Below are 8,085 nucleotides of genomic sequence, written 5' to 3'. Positions count from 1 at the left end.
GGGAAAGAATTCGAAAGGCAACATCTCAAGCTGACGAGCTTTCAGGTACATATGTTGCTTCCTCAGCTTATTTCAGTTCTTAAAATTTTAATGCAACTCTGCAGACTCTTTGAGGGTAAAATCCTTGACAATGCTAGCATAAGGAATAGGAAATTTTCCGTATGCCCCTGCATGGCTGTGACAGCACTAGTAAAGCATGGAAGAAGATCTTCAGCGTTTACCAGCTACTGTAAGAACCACCTGTTAGCAGGGCAGACCTTGCAACACTGATGAATATTTTTGAAAAACACACGTATCCTGCAACCTGTCCTGTCACCTTCCTGGGATTCTCACAGCTCTCCTGGTATGTTGTACTTGGGAAAGGGGTGGCAGGAGGTAAAAGCTTGGCAGTGATTGATTTGCCAGTGTGGTTGGTCCAGGTGTTGAAAAATTCTCGCTCCCTCCCTTTTGAGTGTCAGCACTGAAGTACTTTAACAAGATTCTTGTACTTTGACAATTTGCTTCTGCGATGCAAAGCTTTTCTAAATGATCAAGATATGCCTAGACTGTGAGAGAGATGCACACATGGCACCTCAGCATCCTGGGTTTTTTTACTGTCCCAATCATCCATCGCTCTGTTTTGGCATTCATACCATGGTGATTATTATTACTACATACACAGTTCATCTGTAAGTATGGTGAAATAGGCCATTACAATGAATTTTATATTCTCACTCCACACAGTCAGACATCTCTGTATCAGATGGCTCCAGAGGGGTACAGTCCCTCCTCTGACTGTGCTTGTGCCTGTCCTGGGCCGTTGCTGCTGTGCAGCTGTGCCGCTCCTACTGTAAGCAGATTAGCTGGTCCTCCTTGCTGAAATAATACTGCATCGTCAAATTGTCTTTGCTAAATGGTCTATGCATTGGTGGTCCTTATGGAGATTATTTAAAATCTCTAAGAACATATAAAGGTGTAGCAGGGATGAAGGCAGTAGAATGCTGTAACTCAGTCTGATTCTGTGATAGAAGATACTACAGGAATGTAAACTTTGAGGATGAAGAATTAAATATTTTCTTTATTTGCCATATATAATTATCACGTAGGTCCACTGCATCTGTCTAACAAAAGACATACAGGTGGTTGTGCTGGATTTCCTTGGTGCACAAAATAAATAGGTTTTTTTATAATAGAGATATTACTCCTCTTAAATATCATGCAGCTCTTCTATGATGATTTCTTCCAGGTGGACGTATCATTCATGATAGTAATATAAGATGCATAACTTCTACTTACGAGGCTGGAGGAAGCTCTGTGTATGCTGTGAAGTGTTTTATGCCTTGGGCCACCACTGACTCCAGAGACAACCTGAGCATTGAAAATGAACATTCAGCACTTTTTAGAACTGAACTCAGCTTCCCTGAATGGGGTTGCGGGCTGAGGAGTAGGTTGTGGTGTCTCAAGTCTCCCATGCCCACCGTGCAGTTAAAAACTGGGCCCTCTGCTGATTTGTTGTCTCATTTCAGCGGCTGACTGCTGGCGGATAGCTGAAGCTGGATTTTTGTTCTGCTGTGTGTGTCACACACGGAAACAGAAGCATTCCTTTTCCATTTGATTTTATGGGATTTATCTAGAGCCCAAGAAACATTTGTCCCAAAACTGGTTTTGCTGTGGCAGGATCTGGGATAGGTGTTCTCCTTTCAAATACAGCCCTGGGAACTCGGATGTTTAACCACCATAATGCAACCAACACACTGTTGCCCAAAAGTGAGCTTTCACTGACTCAAATTCACACAGAACATGTAAATGCTGTACAACTGATGCAAAAAGAATTGGACTGTGTGAATACCATTCTTTCTATATCCTTTCTGGATCAAAACTGTCTAGGCCAATGCTTAGAAAAAACATCTTGCTGCAAATTATTTGCCTTTTCTAAGAGCTTGTTATTTTTTTCCGTAAAATAGACAAGGAACCTCTCTCCTGCACTGAATTTAAAGTACCTTTCTGGCCTTCAAAACCAAAAAACCATTGCACAGCAATTAGTGGACTGGATGTTCCTCTCTGTCTTCCTGTAGATCAGCACGTTGGCATTTCATCAGTGACATGAATTTTCCATGTGACTTTTATTTAGTTTTAAAAACCTGCCTGCATATAGCTGTTTCAAAGTTATCTACTCTCAGAATCATTATTATGCTTTAAAATGCTGGCGACTGTGAAAACCCATAGACAGATGTTTCCTAATGAACAGTGTGTGCCATGGCCAGTTGCATGTGAACAGCAGAAAAATGAACTTTTTCAAAACAATACACATTTTGTGGTTGGGTTTCTCCAAACTAGTGAGTGTCCTCACCAAAAGCAGTTTCCTGGCAGAATGTAAGGGTACAGCAGCTGTTTGAGAAAAAAAAAACCCACCCCTGTGGCTGGGGTGGTTTTGTATATCCTCAGTAGAGGGTTGGTTTTTTTTAAAAACCACCCAAATTTGCACTGGGAATTCACAAAGTAACGTGAAGAAAAGGATCCTTCATGCACACTTAGGTATGGGGCATCACTGCAATTGTGGTGCCAATCATTCCGTGTGCTGGGCTGCTTCTTTGGGAAGCTGAGTGAAAAGTTACTTTATCTAGGAGTCAGGCACATTTATCGGGAGGGAAAGATGCTTTTCTGGTCCATTCTTCCTTAGCAGAGGAAGCCTGACTTTTGGAAGGTCTGCATATATTCAGGTCCCATTAAATCAATTAGAAATATTCTTACTCAGCATCTCAGCTAACTCCTCCTAAAAAAAGCAAAACAACCAGAAGTGGTAATTTCAGTTTAAGAGGTGCATTTTGTTAAATTATGGCCTTTGTTTCTGTATTTGCCTTTGCTTCTATGTCTATCACAGAAGATTAACAAAGTCAGTGTATTACATGGGACGCTTCACTGGTCATCAGTATTTTTCTCTTATTCATTAATTATTTTTTCTTATGGGAAAGAGGAAAAGGCATACAACATGGTGGTACCATGATGTTCTGAAATGCTATGAAATGCTGGCTGAAGGCATTTCCTTACTTATACCAGAACATTACATATTTCTTTTGGTTCTTCCTAGAACAGAGAGGCTTTGGAAGTATTATATTTTGGGTTTTTTTTACAGTAGAGGTGAAAGACATGTATGTCTTTGTCATCTTTATTTTAGGCAGAACATAGTAAGGTAAACAGATTAAAAAAATAATCATTATGCTTCTGAAAATATTTAATATGTATGTATTTGGACACATATTATTCACTTTTGTATTTTGTCTTATTACTTGCTTCCCAGAACAAAGAAAGCAAAGAAACTCGTGAAAATACAAGCCAAAGAAATAGCGTGTGAGAGCATGTGTGTCTGCATGCAATAATTTATATACTAACTTCATTACATAGTAATATGAACCATCTAGCCAGCAATGTTCCCCTGCTTCATTACACTGTGCACGGAAAAATTGAGCTTTATATTAGAGATCTTGTTGTATGCACTGCCATCTGAATCTTTTGCCTCTTTCATTGTTCTGCTCATCTCAATTTAAAACGCAGTTCCGATTTTGATCTTGGAGTACCATAAATCCAAAACAAGTCTAACAACTTCAAAGAAGTTTATTTCTGCTTTACATAGTTATAAATAAGATACAAATCTGGCCCATAGGCACATTCATTTTATAGCGAGTTAAAACATGTACCCTAACTATTAGCAGATCCTTAAGGTTAACAGACGTACATGTGCTGTTAGAATAGCAGCTATGGTGCTTTTTTTCTTTTTTTTTGCATCCAGAGCTATTTTTGGTTCCTTCCCCTTTGACACAGATTCCTGGTAACAATTAAAAGCGGCTCTTCTTACTATAATATTAAAGCTGATAGCCAAGCACTTTATGTATCAAATACATTTTCCGTTTAGATGATGATTATCGTACATGGACGAGGAGCGTGAGGTCTGATTCTCCTTTGACTTGCAGTGGTGCAAAAGAGCAGAGCTGGGGTGAGAGACGGATAGGAAAGTGATTCTGGGGATCTATTCACATTTGATTCTTGGCTATCAAAAGAAGAACGTGAAGCAGAAACAGGGGCCTTTGTGGGCTCTGAATGATCCCTGTCCCTGCTCGTGAAAAGTTTGCTTGGGAGGAAGGGTGATGCACAAGGGTACTCACAGCTTTCCCCTCTGGAAGGAGCCAGTGCTGACACTGCAGCACATTGCACTAATGGGTTTTGCCTTGCCCGCGGTGGGGACGTCAGGCTTGCTGGAAAGGGCTGCTACCATTGTCCCTGCGGGCTTTCACCCCGGAGTTAGAGGTCCCATCTCCCTTTGACACAGCTGTTGCCCTTGCAGGTTGACATGGACTTGGTACTGGTGCTCTGTCTGTGGATAGAATCTACCCCAAAGGTGAAAGGAGAAGTGGATGACCTTGCCCATCACAAATTCCTACAGTGGGCCTTTCATCTGCCTTAATCTGCAGGGGGTCTTACTGACGTAAACCACGGAGCACTCCTGCCTCTAAATGATTTCCCCCAGGAACTCAGGGAAGGTGTTTCAACCTTTTTCAGGGTCGGTCTTGGGGACTCGGGGCTCTCCTCTTTTCATATGACCTGGGCCAGCCAGTAATATTTCCTGGGATGATTTTAGGCTTACTCCTCAGATTTGAATTTCCAGGTGCCAGCAACAGAAGGTTCTTAGTGGAAAGTCCCTGGGATGTTGACTCGTTTCCTCTTTTTTTTCCATTAGGGTCCAGATTTTCTGACTTTCAGTGTGCACAACCAGGAATACTTATTTCATTTAGCATTTGTGAGTCTAGGCAAAATGCCAGGAATTTATTTTATCAGTGGGTGGGGCGGGCAGATGGTGGCACAGCTTTGGGCATTTGCCAGAGGTTGGCAATTTCATTTGTTTGTTTCTCTTTAACTGTGCACTCTGCCTACACATGGCGTTATGCTAATGGGGGCAAATACCCACAAGCAGTGATGAAGGAGATCGGCTTCTCCAAGGATCTCCATTATGGTGGAAGGGTGTTAAACTCACAGCCTACAGTCATCTGCGTGGACTCCATGCAGCCTATTAACCCAGTTCAACAATGTAAGTTGGTTAAAGTATCAACCCCTGCTCAGGAAAAGTTTCCCTTCGAGGGTAGTATGAGGATTTAAGTTTAAGGCAGTAGGATTTAAGCACTGGCTTGTTTCCTGAAGTAGGACTTTGCTAAGTTTCATGCTTTCCAGCTAAGCCCCAGCATTGCTGTCTGTTCTTCAGAGAGAAAATGCATCCGGAAAGTGAACGTTTTCACCAAGATTAGCTCTTGCACCCAGAGCCATTGGGTTTCCAAGACTGCGATTGCATTTGGAAATGGCCAAAACCAGGGAGGAAAGGGTCGTGTTTTCAGGGTGGTTGCTGTAACAAATGCTGACAGTGTGGTCACCAGTGGATAAAGAAGACTCGCTGTTAACTTATGATGGTTTGCCAAACACATGCTGCAAGGTAAGAGCAGAGGTACTGTGTAGTAAAGAATATAAGCATAATGAATATGTTCCTGTAATAAAGATTAGACTGGTTGTAGCCAGGGCACAATATGCAAAGGGAAGCCTCATTCGGTGTCAGTAAAGATGATACAGTTGGGCCTTAAAGGCAGTGTCTGGAAGACAGCAAATACCACCTGTACCACACACTGCCTTATTGTCCCTGTTACGACATAGTCTGAAATTGCTCCGGTGCTTGCACGCTGGTGACGCTCCGGGAGGCCAGGTGCATACAGCAGCCCTTTGGGGATCCCACGTTGCCCACCGCATGGTGTGGCAGTTTCCTGGGATGCAAAAGGCTGCAACCGATGCTCATTAAAATGCCATCAATGCTTTTATCAGGGCCACAAGTAAGTAGTTAGCCACTCCTGTGCACCTTTTTAGGATAACAATTCCTTGCATAAAGTTGATTACTAGAAAAACTTGCAAGGGATAAGCTTCATCCCAGCCTTGAAAGGGCAGACTGTTTTGTGAGCATTGCTGTCACATGTGACAGCCTCTGTTTGAATCTCAGAAACTTTAGGTGGCTTTTTTCTGAGTGTTGCAGGTGCTCTGATCAGAATTCCTGTAATACTCCAGCCCCTAAGCACTCGGTACAGTACATAACCAACACCATCTGGTGTAGCAGAACCTTGTGTTTGCCTCATGGTAGTGAATATTCACCCTATTTTAAGGGCCGAGCTTTCTCATTAAGTTATACCTCTCATTACAAACTCTGTTCAAGGGAATCCTGTGATGCACCATGTCACGCAGTCAGGCGACGCTGGTTTGCATCACTGCAGATGTTGTACAATTACGGTGCCCAGCCCAGCCCTAAGACAGCAAGGTGCTTAGTCTAGAGCTCATATGAGGCAATTGGCCATAGGAAGGAAAAACAATTTAGCTAACTGACTTAAAATGAAACAACTTGAGTCAATTCAACAACTCAAAATACTATTTTTCCCAGAAAACTACATTTAAATATAATTTTCCTCTGGAAAGCAACAGCTTTATGGGAACTGCATTTCATTTTGGGAAGACATTGCAGTGAGAGATCCGTGATCAGCTCTAATAATTTAAGCACTGTAGCATTATGGGATATTATTATTGACTCTGGCAAATAAACAAATGAGTCCTTTGCTTCTTTTTTTTCACCTGCAGTGCCCTCCTTTCCTTTTCTCTGCTTCCATTGCACTGGCCCTAAAATGCTGACTAGACAAACAGATCATCTAACCTCACCCATCTAGTCATTTTTTGGCTAATTACTTTGTGCAACCCCCAAGCAATTTTCATGTAAACATGTTTCAGGAAATATGTTTCATTGTGGATAATTCCCTTACCACTCTCAAGTTCAGGCAGGTGTTTTGTTTGTTTTTGTACAGGTACTTATTCTCCGTCATTAGTTTTTATAAGTCATTATTTTTGTTTTAACTGCTTTGATGTATTCACTGACTTCAAACTAGCCTAAGTAACAGTTGACTTCTGTATGTCTTCATTGATTGATTTTCATGTTATATTACTGTTCCTAAACACAGCTTAGCTTCATTCAGCTTTTCATCTGTGCTCAAATAAATGAGATTTCTGCCACAAATGGGACCCACAGCACTTTCCCACAAGAAGAAATACAGATCACCACATGGCAGCAGCTGTCAGGTAAAAGCCCAGCCTACATCTCACTGGAGATGCACATACTGCGGCTCCACAGGATGCTCAGCTGAGGCAGGTCATGCTGCAGAGGTCCAGGTGTTTCAGAAGAACACCAAAGATGTCCAGAGCCATGGCCCTGAGCTCAGGTGAAGCAGATTTATGCCTTGAAATCTTCATTCTTACCTCCAGTTTTTACCTTTCCAATCTCTCATGTCCAGCTGTGACTAAACTTGGCTTACCTTTAAAATAGGTGATAATGCTTGATCATAGAATCATTAAGGTTGGAAAAGACCACCAAGATCATCAAGTCCGACCATCAAACCAACACCACCATGCCTACAGAACCATGTCCCAAAGTGCCGTGTCAACACATTTTTTGAACATGTCCAGGGATGGTGACTCCACCACCTCTCTGGGCAGCCCGTTCCAATGCTTGACAACCCTTTTGGTGAAGAAATTTTTCCTGATATCCAATCTAAACCTCCCCTAATGCAACTTGAGGCCATTTCCTCTCATCCTATCGCTTGTTACTTTGGGAGAAGACACCAACACCCGCCTTGCTAACAACATCGTGTCAGGCAGTTGTAGAGGGCCATAAGGTCTTCCCTCAGCCTCATCTTCTCCAGACTAAACAACCCCAGTTCCCTCAGCTGCTTCTCATCAAACTTGCGCCCCAGACCCCTCACCAGCTTCGTTGCCCTTCTCTGGACATGCTCCATCGTCATAATGATGATTATATTGATGTATGTAGTTATCACTTGAATATTCTTCACCAGACACAGTAGGTCATGCTCCTGTTTTCTTGTAAGTAGTTCAAAGAATTGCATAATCCTGGAGGAAAAGTATACACATCTTATAGAATCATAGAATCATAGAATCATAGAATGTTTAGGGTTGGAAGGGACCACTAGTGGTCATCTAGTCCAACCCCCCTGCAGTGAGCAGGGACACTGCTAACTAGATCAG

Source organism: Egretta garzetta, unplaced genomic scaffold, assembly GCF_000687185.1.
Source record: "Egretta garzetta isolate BGI_Z169 unplaced genomic scaffold, ASM68718v1 scaffold397, whole genome shotgun sequence".
In the NCBI taxonomy this organism is placed as follows: Eukaryota; Metazoa; Chordata; class Aves; order Pelecaniformes; family Ardeidae; genus Egretta; species Egretta garzetta.
The sequence above is the reverse complement of the archived record's forward strand: the minus strand, read 5'-3'. Positions refer to the sequence as shown.